Genomic DNA, 25,422 nt, shown 5'->3' with positions numbered 1-25,422 from the left:
GGTGGGTTTTTGATGTAAGAGGTCTCAGCCCATTATAAAGCAGTAAACAACATCAGGCCAATACAGAAGGACCATTATTGACTCATATATAATGCCTGGAAATTAGAAAGGTTCTGAATTTTCACCTCTGAAACTCTACTGATATTTAAATAAGATATCATGTGAAGGCAGCCATAGAATTTTCTTAGTTCCTTGGTGATATTTTGAGACATTTAAAGCTCAGCAGTGCCATTAGAGGTAGTTATTCTACTATACAATGTTTTTATGCTTAAATCATTTAATAGATTATCAGAACAGTCAATCAATCTGGATGATTTTTACTTTCATAAAACTATTCTAGGATCACCACGAGAGGTAATTATCATCATTATTTTACTACAGGTTGTCATGTGAACAATCTCCATATTCAAATGATAGCTGGACCCTGTTCACATAGCCACCTGTAGATTCACATTTATTTGAATATTAATTACCTGCATCCTTTGATGAAACAACTATTTTATCACTCAAATTTTGCTTGCAAATAATAAGATTCTGCTATAGTCAGAGTGTTTGTGCTCCCTAAAACTCGTATCTTCAAATTCTACCTCAAAGGCAATAATTAGGAAGTGGAATGTTTGTAGGGTAATCAGTTCATGAGGATTAAGGCTGTATGAATAGATTAGTGCCCTTCGACAAAGGCCCAATAAATCTCATTTTCTCCTTCCACCATGTTAGGCTACAAAAAATAACCTTTGCTGGAGAATAAAGCAGACCCTCTCCAGATACCAAATCTGCCAGTGCTTAGAACTCGGAATTCTTAGTCCCCAGAACTGTGAAAAAGAGGTGTCAATAGATAATTATTTACTGAAAAGGTATTTTGTTATAGCAGACTAAATGGAGTAACATAAATTCATTATAACTAATTCAAATATAAGCGATTTAATAGAGGAATTAGGTGAACAATAATTGTAGAGAAGCAAGCAGTATACTAAGAACTGAGAAATAATTCCCACTTGCCAAAATCACACTGCCTCTTTCATTAAGGGCCCTGATATGGAGGTCGAAGCCTCTGAACACTGTTACTGCTCCTAAACATAAAACCACATCCTTCTACCATGGATTTGACGAGAAGAAAGGCAGAGAAAGAAAGAAGAAAGAGAGAGAGAGAGAGGGAAAGAGAGAAAGAGGAAGGAAGGAAGGAAGGAAGGAAGGAAGGAAGGAAGGAAGGAAGGAAGGAAGGAGAAAGAAGAAAGAGAAAGAGAGAGAAGGAAGGAGAGAGAAAGAAGGAGATGGAATGTGGGGAGCAACTCGGACTAGACTAAGTTACTGGAATTAAGACTTATTCTATGTATCTGCTCTCCCACAATATGGCGCTGAGAAGGGAGAAACAGCTTCTACACAGCTGCCTCCAGTTCAACCAATAAACTGTAGGACCTGCTCCTGATTGGAGGAGAGCAGCATACTCGGCGTGTGGGTAGCAGAGTTGGGATTGGTGGAAGAGGACTATAAAGGAGGAGAGAGACAACATGCACGAGGAACATCTATCTGAAGGAACACCTGTGCAGCCCCCGAGAGAGCCGGCCGGCGGTGTGCCACTCCCCCGCGGAAGTGGGGAAAGTGGCAGGGGGAACCGCCCTTCCACGGAGGTGGAAGGGATGGTAGCCAACCCGGGAAGAACCAGCAGCAAACCCGGGGAGGGCCGAGCAGACAAAAGAACAGCGCAGGGTCCTGTGTCGTTCCTCCACGAAGACGGGGAGCGACAATGGAAGACTGTTCTCTCTCTCTCTCTCTCTCTCTCTCTCTGCCTCTGCCTCTCTGTAACTCAGCCTTTCAAATAAATAAACAAATCTTTAAAAAATTATGAATGTTAAATTTAATTAAACATTTATTGGGACCCTGTTTACCAAGTGCTGTTCTTGGGGTTGAGTATCCAAAATTAGAAAGTCAGAATCTTCATCATAAAATTTCTTAGAACCTAGATTTCATGTGGTAAGGATGAGGATAATTGTGAGTAGAAAAGTCACATCACAAGGTTAATTTGAATAGATGCTAAGTGGAGCAGAAGAGACATGCTTTAGGATTATAAATGAAAAAAGTTGTTCATTATAACTTGATGGTTCAGGGAAGGCTTTATGGAAACAGTAAACTTGAAATGGATCTATAAAAAGGGGTTATTCTATCACTTCTCAGCCTTTTGGCTAAGATCTAGTGTAGTATCTGTTCTTATCAGTTTAAAAAGGGGGTATTCTACAAAAAATGGGAAGAACAATCCTAGCACAAGAAAAAATACTCAAAATCATTATCCCTTCTAGGATGACAATAAACCTGACATGACTGAATTTGGGAGTTTTTGAAAGGATGCAGTAGAATAAGAATTTCCTTTTGAGCCACTTCAGGGAAGATTGAGAATACGACATAGGAGTGTACATATTTCTTCAGATAGCAGGATACTACTGAGTATTCATTGAGACTGAGTGACATGTGATACAACCCAATCAGTGACTTTTAGATGAGAATTCAGGTAGCAATGCAAAGTGTAAATTAAAAAGTTGGGAGATTCCAGATGAGGAGATTGTTTTAGGACTAATAATATAGAGCTTAAAATGTGGGATTTAAGTTAGTACTATAGTTATGAGCTCTGGACAAGAAGACATACACATAAAAAATAACATAGAATATACTCTAGCGTACCTTGCTACTATTAAACTTCAATGGGTGGGAGGGGATATAGAAAGTCAAATAAAAGGAAAGAATGAAAAATTATTATCATTTCTAGTTTTTTGAGAGTAGATCCTTGGTAAGCCTCTCCAGGAGCAGAGAGTCAGCATGAGGCAGAATTCCAGTGGATGCTAAAATTCAAAGTGTTTGTAAAGCATGCTCTCTCTGTGTTAGCAGCAAATTCGAGTTTGGAGTTCAGGAGTCAGGAATAGAAATACAGCTTTTGAAGCTCTTAGCTCTGAAGTACTTTTAAAAACATTTATTATATTGTAAAATTTAGTTCCAGAAGAAAATGTAAAACAAAGATGGTTAATAGCTGGAGTTAATAGTAACTTGGATATTAATAATAAAAGTAGTAGTAATAAAAATAGCTTCCACCCAGACTGATAATGCAGTCAGCACTTCCCCAGAAGGCTGCTCCCTCCGTGGTTAACAGGACAGTGACTGTTCTCAATGGTTGGTGCATCTCCTCTGATCCACAAGGAGGTTGACATACATTTGGTTAAATACTTATCCTCAGTTACCATTTAAGAAGAGCCCAGTGAAGAGGTCTGAGGATGAACAATCAGTGAAAAGATAGGAGATCATTTTAGGAAAATGTCTAATATATGTGCTACTTGGTGGAGAGTATTAGATTATTTCAGTACAGCATTAAGGTGATCAACGTCAGGTTGCTTGGCCATATTATGTGAGTGAGTGCGTTTGTAGAGACAGCAAACCTAAGTTAGTATTTTCACAAGTTGGCTAGCAGAAGCAAAGAAAGAGGTGGTGAATCTCTGTTTTCTTCATTAAAAGTGGGAGAACAGGTAGTGTTCGTGTGTAGTAGTTAAGACATGGCTTGGGGCACCCACATTCCATATCAGAGTTCTAAGTTTGTGTCTCAGCTATACTTTCAATTCCAGATGCCTGCTAATGTGCACCCTAAGAGGCACAAGTCTGGTTTTTTTTTTTTTTTAAGATTTATTTACTTGAAAGTCAGAGTTACATAGAGAGAGAAGGAGAGACAGAAAGAGAGAGGGAAAGGTCTTCCATTTCGCTGGTTCACTCCCCAAATGACAGCAACAGCCAGAGCTGAGCTGATCAGAAGCCAAGAGCCAGGAGCTCCTTCCAGGTCTCCCATGTGGGCTCAGGGGCCCAAGAACTTGGGCCATCTTCTGCTGCTTTCCCAGGCCATAGCAAAGAGCTGGATCAGAAGTGGAGCTGCTGGGACTTGAACCAGTGCCCATATGGGATGCCGGCACTGCAGGCAGTGGCTTTACCTTTTGTGCCACAATGCGGCCCCAAGGCACAAGTCTTGGCTGAAGTCATTGTGCCCCTGCTTCCCCCATGGGAGACCTGGATTCAGTTCTGGGCTCTTGGCTTGTTCTGGCCCAGCCCCAGCTATTGTGGACCTTTGGAATGTGAAGCAGCAGGCAGGAGTGTGCTCCCTCGCTCACTCTCTCTCTCTCTCACTCTTTCTCAACCTCTCATAAATAAAAAATAAGTAAAAACTATTAAAACGTGAAAGGAAATGTGAATCAATCTCTTTTAACCAGCTACAACAAATGGAGTTATAAACATACTTCAGGAAAGGCCGGATACATGGTCTTTTAGTATCTGACCCCGTTCCACTTTTTCTCTTTCTCTACAGCTCTTAGGGGTCTATACTACATGTAGTCCATACAGAAAGCAAAGGAGAATCTTTCTCAGAACAACCAGCAATATTTTTAACCTCAGGTGCTCAAGGTTGAGTCATTTACCACTTTCTCTTCATGCTAAAGTACTACCAACCTTTGAAAGGCACCTTATTTTAAGTATTTTTTGATATATTTGTGTATTTCTTATCACTATGTGTCAATCCCATTCTGTTTTCCTCATAGGAAGCATTTTAATTTGTGTTTTTATTTTCTTTGTTGTTTTTACAAAATAAACACTATTTGTGTAATCGCATTTTACCTTACCTGAACAGTATGTTATAAATAATGCTTTTTAACAAAACACAATGTTTTTGTTTCTTTGTTATTATTGTATATCGAATGCATTAATTTTATTTGCTATACAACACCTGATAGCAATCATCTATGCGTCTACTATATTTTCCTCTCTGTCTCAGTGATAAGCATTCAACCTGCCCTAAAATCCCCATCACAAACAACTTATTTTTTCACAAACATGATGGGCACATACACTATATCAGGCACTGTTTTAGCACATGAGACACAACAGTGAATAAAACAGACATTGCTTCAATAAATATCCTTATACATGACCCCTTGTGGATTTATGTGAAAAATTTCCTAGCATATATATTTAGGAGAAAATACAGCAAAATTCTTTTTTTTAAAGATTTATTAATTTATTTGAAAGAGTTGCACAGTGAGAGAAGGAGAGACAGAGAGAGAGAAAGAGAGGTCTTCTATTCACTGGTTTAACTCCCCAGATGTCCGCAATGGCCAGAGCTGCACCGACACAAAGCCAAGAACCAGGAGCTTCTTCCAGGTCTCCCACATGGGTGCTGGGGCCCAAGGACTTGGGACATCTTTTACTGCTTTCCCAGGCCATAGCAGAGAGCCAATTGGAAGTGGAGCAGCCGGGATCTGAACCAGTACTCATAGGGGATGCCAGTATTGCAGGCAGCAGTTTTATTGCTATGCCTCAGTGCCAGCTCCCAGCAAAATTCTTAATGTGTGTGTTTAATTTAATTTTGTCCTATCCAACCATGCACTAATCACTGCATCAGGGCAAGCCATGGATAGTTATCTTAGCTAATAAATGCTCACCCCTGAGCCAGTGGGTAGGGTGTTGTTCACTCAGAGCAAGTGAGGATGGGAATAGTGGCCCACAGAGGGAAACTGGGGAAAGTATATGGTGAATAAAAGCTGAGCAGCAAATACAAGTATAGATGTTCTCTATATATGAAAAGGAACCTTTAAGGCTTGGTGGGAAATCTTTCTCCATCCTGGCTCCCAAGAAATTTACATACCTCATGATAAGGAAAAAGATTTATATACATATAATAAAATTTCTGATTCAGTACAGCTGGAGAGCATTAAGATTTTGTCTTTGTATCAAGCTTCCAGGAGATGCTGATGTTATTGGTGTGGTAAGTAAGATTTCAAGAACCACTGCTCTACTCTAAAGGTTAAAAGTTGTGGCATAGTGGATGAAGTCACCACTTGCAAAGTTGGCACCAAATAGGTATTCAAGTCCCAGCTGCTCCACTTCTGATGCAGCTCACAGCTAATGGTCTGAGAAAAGGAGCAGAAGATGGCTTATGTGCTTGGGCCCCTGCACCCTCATGGGAGACATGGAAGAAGCTCTTGTCTTCTGCTTCAGCCTGGTCCACACTGGATGTTGCAGTCATTTAGGGGGTGAACCAGGGCATGGAAGAATCTCTGTCTCTCACCCTCTGTCTGTAACTCTAACTTTCAAATAAATAAATGAATCTTTTAAAAAAAAAAAAAAGTTTATTGAAGGGCCGGCACCATGGCTCACTTGGTTAATCCTCCGCCTAGCTATCATCGGTTATCTTATTTGCACACAAAGAAATACTTACAACTCCAGATATTCCAATGGCTTGAAAGGATTGTGTGCCCTAAAATTTGGGCAATGACCAAAGACATATTTCTTATTATACATATTATAGTATTATGGTCCCATAAGATAATGTAGACAAGTACAACTAACTGATGATCCACAATCATATCTTTTAAAAATGCATATTTAGGGGGCCAGCGCCATGGTTTACTTGATTAATCCTCCGACTGCGGCACTGGCATCCCATATGGGTGCCGGGTTCTAGTCCCTGTTGCTCCTCTTCCAGCCCAGCTCTCTGCTGTGGCCCAGGAGGGCAGTAGAGGATGGCCCAAGCACTTGGGCCCCTGTACCTGCATGGGAGACCAGGAAGAAGCACCTGGCTCCTGACTTCGGATTGGCGCAGCGCCGGTCGTTGCGGCCATTTGGGGAGTGAACCAACGGAAGGAAGACCTTTCTTTCTGTCTCTCTCTCTCTCACTGTCCATAACTCTACCTGTCAAATAAATTTAAAAAAAAAGGTTACTGAATATCATAATCTACCAGTGCTGCGTGAATAGAAATAAGAGATATGTTCATATGCTTGATAATTTTTAAACATTCAACTGTTAAAATGTTAGTTATTATTTCATTTTTGTGACACAAAATGAATAATCATGATAATTTTGATGAGGTTTTGAAGAAAAATATATCATTAAAGAATGAAATGATAAGCCTGGCTAGGCTGAAAATATATTCCACTTACTTAACAAATTTCCCAGTGAGCATTTAGGTTTTTGTTGGACTTTTGATGATTCTTACTAGAATCATATATTTAATTTAGTAGAAAGATGAGGTCAGAAAGTTCAGCCTTTGAAATATAACCTAATAAAATCAATATAAAATGGATAAGCTCAGCCATCTATAAGATGGTATCTGAAAGGGATATTAATGAGATTATCAAGCCTTTTACAAAATGACCAAGTCATCTCTTGTGTGTAATAAAAACCTGTGGTGCTTCAATCTAATTATGGTGACCAGACATATTCTCAAGACTACAATTTAAATGGGAGAAGGAAACTGTTGTTCCCCACTTAATATGATAAAAAGTTAAAGAGGGGAGGGGCCAGCACTGTGGCATAGTGGGCTAAGCCTCCATGAGGGTGCAGGTTGTGTCCAGGCTGCTCCTCTTCCAGTCCAGCTCTCTGCTTATAGACAGGGATAGCAGTGGAAGATGATCCGAGTGCTTGGACCTCTGCATCCACATGGGAGACCCAGAAGAAGCTCCTAGCTCCTGGATTCAGATTGGCTCAACTTGGGCCACTGTGGACATTTGGGAAGTGAACCAGCAGATGGAAGACCTTTCTCTCTGTCTCTCCCTCTCTCTGTAACTCTGTCTCTCAAATAAATAAATAAATTAAAAAAATTAAAGAACACAAAAACACCTATGAGGAACAGTAATAATTTACTGGTGTATGTCCAACATTGCCCAGTATATGCTTCATTTGGTGGACATAAGACATGACAGAGGAATAGATTAGTACACAACAAGAAGAATTCATCAGGATTAAATTTTCTGTAGTAAATATCTGGTAGGATTATTCTTGAATCCTAGTTGTTCCATTGGCCTTCTGGGTGCCCTGAGAGAGAAAAGTTGCACCCTGGATCATAGGCATTGAGGTTCTCTAACATTACAAAATCTAAATGTATTTCCTCTTTTCCTTTCCAGTCAGCTGGAAACTGGATCTCTACTATGTTGATAATATCTAAGTGATAATACCTAAGCCCTTAAAAATACTTTAAAGGTTATGAAGGAAGTAGAGAGGAAAAATGGGATTTTGGAAAAGAGAAAACATATCTTAGAGAGGTAAGGGATAAAGAGGAGCTTAACCTTTCCCACTGTTCAGAAAAACAAGTTATCCAGAGCTGTGGTCTCTGAAAAAGTATCATCTCGCATGTCAGCAGTTTGATTATTGAGAATCTACTTCCAGGAACCTATTTGATTTTTATATAACCAGTATTTGTTTATCCACAACTGTAAAGCTAAGGGCTAGACCCTGTGCCTTGTTGATTCAGTTGACACCTTATTTTAATACTTGTGTAGTTCATTCCCTTAAATTTTTAGCCTATTAGAGCCTTTATTTGGTGAAGAAAATATCTGTAAATTTTGAAAAGCATAAGTATTAAAAATATGATTTTGAATCTCTGGCTACAAATAAAGATGGTATACCTCATGTGAATATGGTAATGATAATTCAGAACAGTCATCATAATACAATTTATATTGATGTACTAATATGGAAAAAAGATTAATAAGCCACATCCAATTTCCTAAACATTGATTATGAGGCATTACTAGGCAAATCATCATGATAAATCTCTACATTTGTAGGCCATTTAGCTAAGCACCCAATTCTTGAGGAATGTTTTTGTCAAACAGCTCCATAATTAATTATAAGTCTTTTACAATGTCAAAGAAATTAGATTTAATTTGTTTGACTCCAGAGGGTAGAGTAAGAGTCAGCAAATGGAATAATAAGGGAGTATATTTTATTATTTTTATTAGAAAGACATTCTAATAGAACTGTTAAAAAAATTGAATAGGCTTACCCAGAACTGAAAATTTTCAAGCGTTGATACAATTGATTACTTCCGTGTGGTACTGGGGACATTCAGATATCACATCAGGAATGCACCAAGTGACTCCTGAGATCCAATCTCTTTCAGTTATGATTCCATTAATATATAGTATGAAGGGATTATTATAACTTGACTTTATGTAGTGCTAAAATTCAAGAGTCTATTGAGACTACAAAAAATATGATCTCTGAATTTATTCTTTGGTATTGGTTCTGTTTCATCTTTATATCATTCCACAAAACCATGAGAAACCCAAAGTCATGGCAAATGTCTTGCATGTAGTCTTAGTGTAGTGCCTGGCACATTGCTGGCACTCAGTCATAGTTGTTACATGAGAACTGGACAATCTTTGGAGATATTCACATACAGCATTCTTCCTGGATAGATTTCCTTTGTCCATTCTGGCATTCAGAGGGACTGGATCTCCATGACATTGACTCTGAGGTGTATTCATACTAGATGTGATATATCTAAACCCTTGGAAAAGTGCTTTATAGAATGTGAAGGAAGTAAAGAAAAAAAGGAAATTCCTGGGAATACTAAATGTGTTTTGGAGAAGCAAGGAGTAGGTAAAGGCCTAACCTATTCCATTGTTCCTAGAAACGACATCTGTGGTCTCTGCGTCCCAGGAACAAGACCTGCCTTCCAGCAGTGTAACTAACAGGCAGAATGAGCAGAGGTACAAGGACTCTCCCAGGGAAGTTAGCTGGCAGAATCACGGGCAGATGTGTCCCTGTTCCTCTTCCTCTCTCCTTCCTCTCTGAGCTCTAGCCGCCTTGATTTTCTATCTCTCAGTAGGGCTACAATCCTCCCTCTCTCAGGGACTTCATGCTCCCTGTTCACTTGGATCACTTCTTGCCTTCTGACTCCTCTGCTAGTAGGAGTAGCTAGGCATGTCTTTACTTGAGTCAGGTAGACAAGAACCGTCTGCTGAGACCAGAACAAATGACACTGAATGACCCTCCATGTGTACCTGTGACCAAAAACCATAATGCCTCAGGAGCCATGGTCCAGCCTTAGGAAAAAGGGAAAGGCATAAGTAGAACTGAAGTTAACATTTTCCAATGACTCAGTCAGTTTAAAAGCAAAAGATCAAATGATTATAGAAAATAAAGATATTCCTTTTCCTACCCATGTTATTACTGAGATTCAGGCCAACCACTGGTAGATGCAAAGAATCTTTCAAATTAGATCAGAAGATATTGAAAACTGTGAGACTTATATTCCTTCAGTTTTTAATGTTGTGTCAATTTTTTTTTACAGGCAGAGTGGGCAGTGAGAGAGAGAGACAGAGAGAAAGGTCTTCCTTTGCCGTTGGTTCACCCTCCAATGGCCGCCGCGCTGCGCTGATCCGAAGGCAGAAGCCAGGTACTTATCCTGGTCTCACATGGGGTGCAGGGTCCAAGCACTTGGGCCATCCTCCACTGCACTCTCTGGCCACAGCAGAGAGCTGGACTGAAAGAGGGGCAACCGGGACAGAATCCGGCGCCCCGCCTGGGACTAGAACCCAGTGTGCTGGCGCCGCAAGGCGGAGGATTAGCCTAGTGAGCCGCGGCGCCAGCAATGTTGCGTCAATTTTTAATACTGCCTGAAACTCCACAATGTCACAGTCTCCGTTTATGAATTATGTTCTGATTAGTGATAAAGCAATCTAAACCATATTGTAAGAAGTTATAAGAATTTGATTTATGCTGTGTGCCCTTCTCTCCACCTCCCAACTGATACTGCATGTGGCCAAAAAAGTATTTTTTTCTTGTAAAGACTCCTGGAGTCAGTTTAGCATATGTTGGACTATTGTTTAATTTTCTTTAAAGAATGAATTCCAAGTTTATGTCATTAAAATGTAGTAGGACAATGGCTTCTCAATCCTCGAGTGAATACTTTGAAAAATATTCCTTATATTGAAATTTTGTCTGTGTTTTACCTAAATATTTCCTACCATGGCACATGATCATATATTCTATTTCCCTTGTGTAGATGAAATAATGGTTCCCAAGCCTGTATTTAATATCCCTTCATGTCGTTATATACAGTGGTGCTATCTTCTCTTTCTCATTGTGGATATTTCAACGGTGCTCAAATCCCTTAACCTTGACTTCCTGCTCTCGCCATCCAAATTTCTCTACTGTGTAATATGTGAACTCTCCCACTGTCACTCATTTTCACCTTAAGTGTACATCAACTTTAGCAAGCAGGGGCTGCTGAGATGTTATTGGAATTACAACTGAAGAGGAGCTATTAATCCCAAGATGGCATTTTTTAATTTTAAAGTCATTTTGAAATGATCAGCCTTATCAAGTGCTTTCACGAGGTTTCCAGAGCTGTATGAATTAAAAGCATCTTGCTTCACAGCATGATGGAAAATCCCTGTTGAAAAGGAAGACTGCTAAGGGATGTGGAATACTTGACTGCTTTGATCTAGTCACTCCCTCACTCTAAGTTCTCTCCCTTAACTAAAAAAAATAGTTAAAACTCCATATCCTTGGACTAAAAGCTCTATGTCTCAGTCTGTTCCTCCTCCTATAACACAATCCCTTGAGATATCTAATCTATAAATGACAGAATTTTATTTTCTCACAGTGTAGGGGGCTATGATATCCAAGATCCAAGTATCAGCAGATTCAGTGGCTAGGGCCTGTTCCTCAAGGGTGGTGACTTTTCTGTGTCTTCATATGGCAAATGGGCTCCCTCCAGGTTCCTTCATAAGGGTATTGTTCACATTAATGAAGACAAAGAGCTCATGAACTAGTAACCTCTCAAAGACCTCACCTTTTAATATTATCACATTGGAAAAAAGCTTTCAACATATGAATTTTGAGAGACAAAAACCTTCAGGCCACAGACAGCATCCTGGCTCTAATATTTTCTTCAGTTTTACCACAAATATTTTTATAGAGAAGACTTTATTTAGTCTCACTGGGATACTCACTGATCATTCCAGTTGTATTTATAAGTTTATATTTAATATGTAACCTATTAAACATATTTGCTTAATCATATTTAGTGCCACATAATCTAATGTGCTGAACTGATAAATTTATTAGCTCTTTGGCAAAAATCACATTGCTTCTTCAGTGATTTTACAATGAGTACAAAGAAGGGGTAAAACATATGAAGCCTATATGCACCCTTCAGATCAAATGAATAAGCTCTAATTCTCTATACATCTCTTACTCTTCTGATGAAAACCATTAGTGTCCATCTATTGCAGGTGAATTTCCTAATGTGCTATCTGTAGTCCAAGGAAATTAAAAATAAAGTGAGAACCCTGTGAAGAGAGAAGAAAGGAGCATGCTTTTCTCATCCTCCCAATCCACGTACATTTCTAGTCTTGTTACGGTCTCTTTATAAGGGTCACCAGAGACCTGTGAGTGAGGTTGACTCTAAATTAAAATGCCATTAAGAATTTCAAATAGCTAGACACACTTAATATCAGCTCCCCTAGCAAAGAAAATGTCTCTGGGGGAACATATTTCAATGAACTACTAAATTTTACACTAATTTAGGAAAATTACACTTGTCCAAGAGTTATTCCAGATGTACACAGGCCAGAAAATCCAGCCTTACATGAACTAACAGCATGGCCGTCTGGGAGGAGCATTTGATTTGGATTTGCGTGTGAGGGAGAAAACAAGACAGGAAAAAGTCTGCACTTGGGGGACTTCATTCTTGAGCTAGATAAAGGTCAAAACCCTCAATGGAAAATCTCTGATAATGCCTATAAAGGTTCCAACTGATTTATAGTGGTACCAAATGAGATTCATTAACATATTCATTGTGGACAGAGTTTCCATAGAGATTTTTAAAAAACATTTAAGTTATATTTTAAAGTTCTCATTTATTTTCATTTACCTAACTCAATAGATTTAAAAGTTATTATTTAGGAAATCATTAGGAATATGTATTGCATTTTAAATGAAGTGCTTTACTTTAAAGATATTTACTAAGATATCATATTTGATTAGAGCAGCAAAACTGATCAAGTTAAAAACAGAATTTTTTGATAACAACCCTACTGAATCTATCAATTTCAATGATACCATCATTTTAAACAAAGTTTTCTTTGTTATAGTATATTTGATTCCATGTAGTTGAGTTTACAACATGATGTTATGGATACATATAGATAGCAAAATAGTTATTTTAATGAAGCAGATTAATAAATCCATCAACTCCCATGGTTATCATCCTTTGAGTTAAAATCTACTTATTTCATTAAAATTTTTAATATATTACTTAAATCCTTCACATTGTGCATTAAATCTCTAGATTTATTCACCCTACATATCAGCTACTTTGTTGTCCTTTGACCTATAGGAGAAACAAAAAAAATTGTGTTTACTATAGCATGTCAAATACATCAAGTCAAACATCTAAGTACTTAAAATTATATTATCAACAATGCTTATTTTCAAACAGAAAATATTAGGTACTGTTAGCCACCAAGAATCATCATTGAAATTATTCAGGTTATCAGAAGTAAGAACAGAAGTTAGTATGAGTTATTCTTCAGAAGATTTTTGAAACTCATTAAAATACTCTCAGCAAATTTAAGATAGATATCATACACCTGAGCAAAACAAGTTTTATTAATACAATGCCACAGGAGAAAAAACACTGCTCTACAAATACCTGCTTTTCCAAGTTCTGCATATTTCAAATATTCTTTTAAAAAGTCTGTAATATGGGGCCAGCGCCATGGCTCACGTGGTTAATCCTCCACCTGCGGCACCGGCATCCCATATGGTTCTAGTCCCGGTTGCTCCTCTTTTAGTCCAGCTCTCTGCTGTGGTCCGGGAGGGCAGTGCAGGATGGCCCAAGTGCTTAGGTTCCTGCACCAACATGGAAGACCAGGAAGAAGCAGCTGGCTCCTGGCTTCAGATCGGCACAGCGCCGACCATAGCGGTCATTAGGGGAGTGAACCAACGGAAGGAAGACCTTTCTCTCTTTCTCTCTCACTGTCTATAACTCTACCTGTCAAATAAAATTTAAAAAAAAAAAAGTCTGTAATATATAGGGCCAAGAGTTTCAGGTGAATTTTAAAAGCCAAGGGTATATATGTCCTACCAAACGAGGGTCCTGTGAAGTTACTAGGGTGCTGCTTCTAGCAGTCCCCCAACTCAGTACCATGAACAAGACAAGAGTCCCCACAGTCTCAGGAGGCCTGCAGAGAACTCCAAGAAAACAGTCAGGTGACCCAGGCCACCATCCTGAGGCCGATAAGCTGCTAGAAAACCTTTTCCCACCCGCCTCCCACTGTCCTGGAAACTCCCAAGTGGCCCCACCCATCTACTCTTGACCCCAGAAGGCACCCAGGCATCCTAACCACCTTCTGATGCCCAAGAAGCAATCAGGTGGCCCCATTCCTGTGCCCTCCTTCAGGAAGGAACCTGGAAATCACACACTGTGTCTCTATACACAGGGAAGTAGCTAAGGAGCCATTCTTGAGTGGGTTGACCCAGAGAGAAGTGGTTGGTTGGTCCAGTCCACTCTCCAGTTTCCCTAAGAAGCAACTGAATAGCCCATTCTTAGAGGTCGAACCCCTGAGAAACTGACACTAAGCCCCACCAAAATTCACACCCAGCCCTGCGAAACAGCTTGACAGATCTTGAGCAGGTTGGCCCCAGAGTCCTATGGCATTACCTCTGCATACCTCAGACACTGATGGGTGCTCCATCTGAGGCCCTCTCCACTCCCATGGACCTCAGACACTGCCAGACACCTAACCATGCTACCAGGCATCCTGCACTACTCTCACTTTGGCCCACAGTGCAGCCCCACACTCACACAACTCAAGGAACTGACAATCACACCACATCTGCAGTCAGGCACACCACACCCAGAACTGCCAACAAACCTGTTGGTGCAACCCTACAATCCCTGCAGTTCATGACACTAAGACACTGACACTCATCACCAACACTGATTACAGCTAATGAGGTACATGAATAATACACTAAAGCACACACTTGGAACCAAAGCCAACACAACACATCCAGTCAACATTGTAGTACACATCACAGGCAGAAAGCCTTTCCCACAAAAGCCAACCCATAAAATTGGTAAAAGCAAGTAACATACCAGATGCATAAAACAAACATAGTGACACAAGAAGCATGGGGGAAAAATATGGAAACATGACAGCTGCAGAGGAACATGATGAGCCCCTAGCAATAGACAACAAAGAAATAGAAATCAATCAATTGCCTGAAAAAGAATTCAGAAAAAAGATTTTAAGAAAGCTTGAAGAGGTACAAAAGAGTACATAGAATTCAATAAAATTAGAAAGACAATTCATGACATGAAAAAAAAATTCGGCCAAAAGATAGGACTCATAAAGAGGAAAAAATCAGAAATCTTGGGGCTAAAGCACTCAGTAAATGAAATTTAAAATACAGTTGAAAGAGTCAATTACAGTAAACATAATTGAGTATGCAGAAGAAAGAATGAGCTGAATACAGGTATTTTGGAATCACCTTGACAAAAGCACAAAGAAAGCCTGTGAGACTTATGGTACACCAGTAGGGGAATAAACATTCACAATATGGATATTGCAAAAGGAGAAGAGAAGACCAGCGCTGCGGCTCACTAGGCTAATCCTCCGCCTGTGGCGCCAGCACACCAGATTCTAGTCCCAGTCGGGGCGCCGGATTCTGTCCTGGTTGCCCCTCTTCCAGGCCAGCTCTCTGCTGTGGCCAGGGAGTGCAGTGGAGGACGGCCCAAGTGCACCCACATGGGAGATCAGGATAAGTACCTGGCTCCTGCCATCGGATCAGCGCGGTGCGCCGGCTGCAGCGCACCGCACCAGCCGCGGCGGCCATTGAAGGGTGAACCAACGGCAAAGGAAGACCTTTCTCTCTGTCTCTCTCTCTCACTGTCCACTCTGCCTGTCAAAAAAAAAAAAAAAAAAAAAAAAGAAGAGAAGGCAAAAGGCACAGAAAGCCTATTCAATGAAACAATTGCAGGAAACTTTCAAATCTTGAGAAAGATATAGGCATCCAGGTCCAGGAAGCCCACTGGACCCCCAATAGACCTGACCAAAAAAAAAAAAAATTCTCTCTGAAACATATTCTAATCAAACTGTCAGAAACATAAGCTGAAGAAATTCTAAGAGAAAAACACTAAGTCACTTACACTGAAATCTCCATCTCATTAATGGCACACATTTAGCTAAAACCTTCATAGGCAAGAGAAAATGGGATGAAATATTCAAGGGGCCAGTGCTGGGCGTAGCGGGTAAAGCCATTGCCTGCAGTGCAGCATCCCATATGGGCTATGGTTCAAGTCCCAAATGCTCCACTTCTGATCCAGCTCTCTGCTGTGGCCTGGGAAAGCAGTAGAGGATGGCCCACGTCCTTGGGCCCCTGCACCTGTGTGGGAGACCCAGAAGAAGCTCCTGGCTCCTGGCTTTGGACCGGCACATCTCTGGCTGCTGCAGCCAATTGGGGAGTGAACCAGCAGATGGAAGACCTTTCTCTCTCTCTCTTGCCTCTCCTTCTCTCTGTGTAACTCTTTCAAATAAATAAATAAATAATCTTTTTAAAAAATATTCCAAGTCCTGAAAGAAAAAAAAAATTGCCAGAAAAGACTACTGTACCCAACAAAGTTATCATTCCAAAATGAAGGAAAAATAAAGAGTTTCCACGATGAGCAGACACTGAGGAAATTCATCGCCACCAGGTCAGCCCTACAAGAGAGGCTTCAGGGAGTCCTACATTACAAGTGAACAGATGATAACTAACCTCATGATAACACATAAAAATCCAAATCTCAACAGTATAGCAGGTACACACACACACACACACACACACAAAAGTAAAAGGATTCGTATTCTTTCTTTCTTTTTGATTTGATTTGCTAAATATTTGAGAATTTTTGACCTTTATGAATTATGACTATAGCTCAGTAATTTTTTTCTTACACTCATTGAGCTTTGATATCAGGGTTCTGTGGTTGCTTAAAATGACTTAAAATGTTTGATTCTTCTCTATTTTCTGAAAGAACATATTATTTTGATGTTATTTCACTTTTAAATGTTTAGTAGAATTTACCAGTGAAACTATAGAAGCATAATTATCTTGGGGGAAGTTTTTAATGAATTGAATTTCTTACACAAAAATAGAGCTATTCAAATTTTGTTTTCATGTTAGTTCTCTAAATTTTCATTTTTGAAAAAATAAGTACATTTCACACAAATTACCAAGATTGATAATACAAAATTAACAGTCTTTAAGAAAAATGAGTAGCCTCAACCCCAAATATATATGCATGTTTATATGCTTGTATGTATACATTTTATGTATATATACCACACAAATGTCATATATATATATATATCATTGGCATAATTAAAATGTAAACAGTTAATTTAGAGCTAAAACTTGACAACTAAGGTTTTGCTATTTTTTATTTAAATGGAGACAAAATTGGAGCATATTTGCCACGAAAATTTATATGGACATGAGAAGAAAGGACATAACTAGCAGTATATCCTTAAATTATTGACCTGCAGGAAAGATTTACCAAATAAAATGCTACATTTTCAGGTAGAATGAGATATGTAAAAACATCTCAAATGTCTGCCTACCTTCAAGATTTCTTTGAAACTTTTTAAATAGAAAAATTATTAAAGATATAAATCTCTATACTACCAGTAGTTCCACTTTTTATTCCTTGGCACTTCTCTTCCTGCCAAATCTTCTCTTTATATAAAGTTCTTTAGGATGTATAAAAATAGTGCATAGGAGAAAGTTACACAGGGTGAGGAATACAAAGCAAAGATGTGTTTACAGGTATTAAATGAAAAAATGAACAATCAAGCATTTCATATTAAATATTTCATATTTAGAACTGCACCAAAGGTAGGGGTAGATATTTACAACATCAAATGGGTTGTTCCAGTTGTTGAGGAGTTCATGTCATACGTGTTTGTTATTCTGGTTATGGATTCACCATTGTCTAAATGTCAAGCACAGTGTTATACTCTGACACTTAAAACTCTACAGGGAAACAAGACAGAAGTAACCAAACACAGAAGAATGAAAGTGGCTGGGGCTGAAGTCAGTATAATGAAGCCTTAAGTGGTAGCATCACATCAGAATTAGGGGCTGTGGAGTGAGGGGATAGTAAGTCCTAGGTCAGAGAAACCCTCCCCGAGGACATTGACAACTGGGACGTGTGCTGGAGGATGGCACCAACCAACCGTTGAAGGTAGTGGGGACACTCAGGCACACAGAATAGTACGTACACAGGTCTCCTAGTCAGAGAAGGATGAATGAGTTTAGAACTGTTGAAGGTTTTGTATGGCTGAGATTTAAAATAATGGATGTGAAATGGCAGGAGATAAGCTTTATGCATCTATGGATTTATTGATTCATTCACTCACAAAATACACATATAGTAGTAATTTTAGTCCAGCATCCTTGCTAATGCTGAGGATACAGTGGTGAGTTAGAGAATGCCTAACCTCATAAAATGTAAAATACATCATATCAAATAAAATTTAGTTAAGTAATTATAGAAATCAATAATCATTTATAATAATGAGAAATGAAACAAAGGAAAAGAACAATGAGTTTTAAAGGCACATTATTGACAGAGGAGTCTAAACTTACCTGGAATGTCAAAGAAGGTCATTGAATGAGGAAAAGCAGGAGTTCACTAAGAGGAAAAAGGATGCAAAGGGCAGAGCCTGAGCACCCCATGCAAGGACATATGGGCTATAGAAATGCTTGTGGCAAAAGCTGAAGAGCACTTTGGAAGTCAAGAAGCTTACCTTCAAAGGCTGGAGAGCCGTACAAGAGTAGACAGTCCCTGCTGCTCCACTTCTGATGCAGCTCTCTGCTATGGCCTGGGAAAGCAGTGGAAGATGGCGCAAGTCCTTGGGCCCCTGCACCCACGTGGGAGACCCAGAAGAAGCTCCTGGTTCCTGGCTTCGGATCTGCACAGCTCTGGCCATTGCGGCCAACTGGGGAGTGAACCAGCAGATGGAAGACCTCTCTCTGTATGTCTCTCTCTCTCTCTGCCTCTCCTCTCTCTGTGTAAATCTGACTTTCAAATAAATAAGTAAATCTTTAAAAGAAAAGATTAAAAGCTAATAAGTGACCACCAGAGATTTGAATGGAGTTCTTCTAACTTCCATTACAAAACATTTCAACAAAAAAACTGTATTTTGGACTTGTAGATTCCTTCATATTTTGTAAGCATATAAGTTGTTTTATGAATAGTTTCTCATTATGTTTTGTTATTTATTTTTCTCAAACTAGATGTTTCAGTTACTCTAATGAAGAGAAAGATACCTATTTTTCAAAGGCAGACTATTAGCAACATCTGCAGAAGAATCAAGAATGGCCAGAACACCCAACTTATCTGTACTCTCCTCACTGCCTCAAGTAGGAAACCTGTCCTTAGAGAGAGAACGCTGCTTTTAGATGCTTTCCAGCTCTACGAACGTGCAAATAGCCACGTGACTACAGTTGGTAGCTTGAGCTCAGATGTACCTGCTCTGGTTTCCACGGAAATAAACTTTCCATTGAAAAAAATTCATTGACAGATTTATTCATGCTTCAGTGAATGACAACAAAGCTAATGCCCTTTAAAAATAAATTCTCAATTATATAAGAATTACTTCTGAATTTAAGAAATATTTCTAATGTTTACATAATGAATTATAAATATTTTTAGTTATTGTGTTTAATAAACTTTATTAAATTTAACTAAATTCCTTATAACTTTTTTAGGACTTTTCTGAATGATTAGTACAATTTTTGATGATTAGCTAAATTATTTTATTAAACTTTTATAAATAATTATAGCATTTATTTACATCAATTAAGCCCTAAAAGAACCACAACTGGCATGGTCTCCTGCCAAATAATTATAATTTATTTATTAGTCATAGCCAAATTATAACCTAGTCTTAAAGAGAGAGTAAACAGAAAGAATACTGTACGCTGACATATATACTTTAATAGAGAGCAGTGATAAACTCCAAAGTCAGTGCTGGGGAAATAAAAGTCATAGAACGATGACTTGAGAGATGTCAGAGTGGAGCTCTAGGCTTCTTTGCTCTTGCGGTACTTGTCTGTATAATACAGAGGGTAGGAGTGATCTGCCTTCCAGTTCCAATCTGTCACTTAAAATCAATATATCAGATAGACTCAAGCTCCCAGTCAAGATGGAGTAACAGAAACTAACTCTCCTACCTGAGACAATCATTAAAACCAGACAAAACATATGAAATAGATGATCTTCATGACACTGGACATCAGCCAACCAAAGACAGAAAACAAAGTCAGCACTGCTATAGCCCCGGTATGTGTAATAAGACAAGAACACTAAAATTGGGTCAAAGGGAAAATTCAAGGAAAAACACACTAACATGTAGTGATACAGCGCAGATCAGTGCTTGCCTGCGTATATGTATGTTGGAAGAGTAGGCTGCAGGGGAGTCCAGGATTACAAAGGACCACGAGGGAACTCCGGGGGATGATGCATAAATTCAACAGCTTGATTGTGCTGCTGGTTTCACAGCCATATCCTCATGCCAAAACACATCAGATTGTACACACTGAACATACAGTTTGTTGTATGTCATTATACTTTAATAAAGCTGTTTAAAAACCTATCTTACCTTGAACAAGTTTCTAAACCGTAATTTTACTCACCTGTGAAGTGGTGATAACAATTCTATCAAGTTTATAATGTCGTTTCCTGGATTAAATGGGAACCTATATGTAAGAAGCTAAACACACTACCCCACAGAATAGAAGGGCCCAGTGAATCTCCAGGCTTCTTTGCAGAGTGCCAGATGGTGTATATTCTTCCTCCTTCCACCACTGTCCCCACCCCACACTGACGGTGGATAACACACTGTACGTGACCATGAACTTTTATCATGCCCCATAAGACAAGTCATTATGATAACACCTCCCAGAGTTTGTTGGCAAGAAATTAATCTTCCAGCATTGCTGGGCTGTCTCATGCTTGGCTGCGGTAAATTAAGTCTTGTGTGCCATCTCAGCACTGATGCCTGTCTCAGGGAGCCAAATTGCTATTATGCCAAGTTTTCTGTTGGACACAGTGACAGGAGCTGGATGCAGGGGAAGGAAGCTGCACTGAAGTAATTCACATGGATATTTTGATATTCCAAATGAAGTGCCACAATTCACCGAAGATCCCAGTTTCACAGCTGTGTTTAGACAGCTAGTACATATTTCGATGACACTAGAAGACACCTTTGTAATATACTGCTGTGGGCTCAATTATGTCCCCCGCACTCAAATGTGTATGTTGAAATCCTAACCCCAGTTCCTCAGTGTGTAGCTATATTTGGAAATAGGGTCCTTAAAGAGGTAATTACATGAAAAGAGGTCATTAGGGAGGGTCATCATCCAGGGCGACTGGTGGCTTTAGAAGAACTGTGCACACAGACACGTGCAGAGGGAAGACGATGTGAAAACTGCAGTCAGCAAGCCAAGAAGAGAGGCCTCAGGCAAAAGGAACACTGCTGTCGCCTTGATCTCTGAGGTCTAGCCTTCAGAACGGTGAGAAAACAAACTCATGTTGTCTAAGTCACTCAGTCTGTGGTACCTTGTTACTACTGCCCCAGCAAGCTAGCACATAGACTATTATTATTGTTTCTAGAAACCAAAACTTTCTCTCTCCTGCGGATCTCCACCATCTTCTCTTAAGCTCAGTGAATTTTTTGACTGTTCATTATAGCTCCATGAGGTGTCTTCAAAAAGCTCATAAAAATGAATATTATGTAAAAAAACTATACATGGAGCTAGAAATTTCTTTGAATCAAAATAAACTCACAACCTATTAATTCTACTTTTCCATGCATGAGCTATTTAATTTGCCTGTGTATTTCTCTCTTTCTCTCTCTCTCTCTCTCTCTCTCTCTGTGTGTGTGTGAGTATATAACTATCCTCAAGATTTCTCAGTCTACTGTCTATTTTTCTGTATTGCTAATTTTTTTCTTTTGTTAATGCTTTTCTGACTTTGCCTACTGCTAATTGTTTTTCTTGGAAATGTTATTCATTCGTTGGCCTAGTACCATACTCTCATTAAGAGCACTGAGTTTTCAAGAATTGTGCCTTTTCCCACAAGTAATCATTCTGGCTTACACAGTAAATTTTTCTTCCATTCAGTAACCTTGTGAATACTACATTTGTTTAACAGTAATATACAAACATTCTTGACCATAAAACAAGATGATAGATGAAATGTGTAAGTTGCCACTTTTATTAGAATTTTCATGTTACTTTATTTAGTTAATAATTCAGTTATATTTTGGTATCAGTTTGTGTTACAGATGTACTGACACCAAAACTGAATAAATGAAATTTATTGGTGTGAATGAGTCTTCTTTGCTAAGTGGTCTCAAACACCTGTAACATAGTGAAAGAAGAAAGAAAAATATAACAGGAACAGTCCTAGAAAATGAGAGAAGAAACACAGTGAATTTAGTTGTTAATATCAATTATTTTCCTTTGCAGTCATTTCTGTATCTATAGCAAGTTTATACTAAAGCCTTTAATGTTTTGTCTGCTGCACTTTATTAGTATACTATTACTATGTTAGGACTTGGGACTAAAGCTCACATTACTGATTCTCAGACTATAGTTTGCCATCTTCCTGCATCAGAGTTGCATACTTTGATTGTTGAAAATGAAAATTCCAATCCTCATTCTAGATCTACTGAATTAGAATTTTGAAGAAGTGCAGCGTAGGAGTCTCTGCTTTTATGAATATTTCCAAAACCTGTTTTGTTTTTCAATCTGAGAACAACTCTTATATTCCATGATGGCAGGAAGAGGCCATGATGATCGCATTCCCCAACTAAAGGGAAGGGTGACTAAGTAGCTAGAGGACAATGAAAGTATCAGCAGATAGAAGAGGTGGGTGTTCATGAGTATCTTAGTGGTGTTAACAATGAAGAAGCAAGCAATGGGAACCTGGAAAGAATTTCCTGTTACAGATAAGAGGACTGCCATAATCTGAGTAGTTCAAATGGTCCAGAGACCAAGACTTTTATAGCTAAGCTCATATGCCTATTTATAATCAAGTTTTATGATATTTAACAATGACCCTTGAGAACATTTTAGATAACCTCACAGAGACTGATCTTTACCTTTTAAGTCAAGAATTGAAATACAATAATTCCATAAAATTATTTTGACACTCTAGTATATTTTTTTAAAAAAGGAGAGCTTTATCAGTTGGAATTTTAGGAATGACAGTAAAAGGAACAACAAAATACTATCAGTTAATTGCTGTCTACCTTGAAAGGACTAAGTTTGGGCTATAACTAATACATCATCACGTACTAATAAACTAAGTATGCAGATTTTCTGACTTTCACGTCCTTTCTGCAAAAGACACTATTTGTATTATTGCTTAGCAGTCTCATAACAATTATGACAACAAATGTCAGGTAGAAAATGTTTCTTTACACATTATCTAATTTGTTCTTCAGTAAACCAAGCCTCAATCCATCATGTATTCTCTTATTCAAGTTACTAACCAAGAAAATCTTTAGCACCATACCTTGTTTACTACTTTTTTTTATCCATAAAAGAGAGTAGGAGGCATTCCTACCTGCTAGAGATGACTCTGGTATCAATTAACAGCCAGGATGTCTAAATGCCTCCTCTTTCAGAAATCCTTATAGTTGTGTTCCACCAGCCTCTCAACACCGTCTTGGCCCTCAGTATTTGACCCCTTGATACCTTGTGCCAGCTTCAACTATTAGCTTTCCTTGGATAATTGTATTAGTCAAGGTTCACCCAAGAAGCAACCAAAAAATGTGTATGCAGAGGAGGCTTTATATACTCTTGGAAAATGAGCATTGTGCTTTAATTCCAATTTTCCATGTACCTTTGAAAGCACCTTCATATATAGAAATTTATTATAAGGCATTGGCTCAAGTGAATTTAGAGCTGATAAACCCAGCATCTGCAGTGTCAGCCAACAGACTGGTGCCCAAGAGAAGTGATGGTGCAGATCCAGGCACTCTGCTGGAGAATTCTCTCTTGTTCAAGGAGGCCAGTCTTTTTGGTTTTTTGTTTTGCTTTTTTTTTTTTCAACTTTTATTTAATAAATATAAATTTACCAAGTACAACTTTTTAATTACAGCGGCTTTTTCCTCTATAACCTCCCTCTCACCTGCAACCATCCCATCTCCCACTCCCTCTCCGACCTCATTCTTCATCAAGATTCATTTTCAATTATCTTTATATTCAGAAGATCAACTTAGTATATACTAAATAAAGATATCAACAGACTGCACCCACACAGACACACAAAGTAGAGTACTGTTTGAGTAGTAGTTTTACTGTTAATTCGCATAGTACAACACATTAAGGACAGAGATCCTACATAGGGTCCTACAGTGATTCCTGTTGTTGATATAACAATTGACACTCTTATTTATGAAGTCAGTAATCACCTGAGGCTCTTGCCATGAGCTGTCAAAGCTATCAAAGCCTCTTGAGTTCACCAACTCTGAACTTATTTAGTCAAGGCCATATCATAGTAGAGGTTCCTTCCTCCCTTCAGAGAAAGGCACCTCCTTCTTTGATGGCCCGTTCTTTCTGCTGGGATCTTTCATTCAGGTCATTTTTGCACAGTGTCTTGGCTTTCCCTGCCTCTCATGGGCCTTTTAGCCAGATCCGAATTCCCTAAGGCTTGATTCTGAGGCCAGAGTGCTGTTTAGGACATCAAATTTCACTAATTTAAATGTTAATCTCACTCAACAACACCCTCCCTCTTCACACAGAGAGTTAACAATATCAATGCGGCACGCACGTGTAGCTCCCATGTTCTGTCCACTTGACTAAATTTCAGTCCCGAAATACATGATGGGACCATCCGAAGCCCCAGCATCTGTCTCACACTAAAAGAACTTTACGTATTGGCTCCTGATTATTCCCAGTCTATCCATGCTGCTCTAGGAAAACTAATTATGCCAAATTTTGTGACATCTTAAAAATGCTAAATGGTCCGTTTTATGAATGAATGCATGGCAAGACTAGCATCATAGAAGCTGATATTCCATGTCTTATATTTTAATAGCATCTTACATTTATTGAAGATATGTGTGTATGTGTTCTTTTGTATTCTTAAAAAATTACAACTATCTGAACCTGATTTAGTAAATAATCAAGGTCCAATTTATCCAGAAGCACAGAGACTGGAGAAATTAAGTGTGGTTTTGGGACATGAAGTAACCAATAGAGATTTTTCCCCTACCTGACATTTGGCAAAGTCTGGTTACATTTTTGGTTTCACAATGGGGTTACTACTTGAGAATGACAGGCTAGGCCCCCAGAACAACAAAATACCTCTGGGCCCAAATGTCAATGGTATAGAGGTTGAAAGAACCTGGGGGAAATATGGTCGCAGTTGAGCCCAGGCTCAAAATGCATACATGGAAAAAGTTAATTCTAGTTAAAGGAAATGCAGTAAACAACAACAAAAAAAGGACAAAAAATATGGAGTTAAATTAAAGATGTATGGTCAAATTTCTGTCAGAGGAAGCAGAATATGGTAAATTCATAATGGTTCATTGTTCCGGATACAGTAG

At 38.8% G+C, this 25,422-nt stretch overlaps 1 pseudogene; it reads left to right on the top strand.

Annotated features, from left to right (window-relative positions):
• Positions 1-2,160: 2,160 nt before the first annotated feature.
• LOC127483114 (U2 spliceosomal RNA) lies at positions 2,161-2,290 on the top strand (annotated as a pseudogene).
• The last annotated feature ends 23,132 nt before the right edge of the window (positions 2,291-25,422 follow it).

This window comes from Oryctolagus cuniculus, chromosome 4 (assembly GCF_051225735.1).
Source record: "Oryctolagus cuniculus isolate XC-2025 breed Fujian yellow rabbit chromosome 4, ASM5122573v1, whole genome shotgun sequence".
In the NCBI taxonomy this organism is placed as follows: domain Eukaryota; kingdom Metazoa; phylum Chordata; class Mammalia; order Lagomorpha; family Leporidae; genus Oryctolagus; species Oryctolagus cuniculus.
This window is presented reverse-complemented; position numbering and strand designations above follow the sequence as displayed.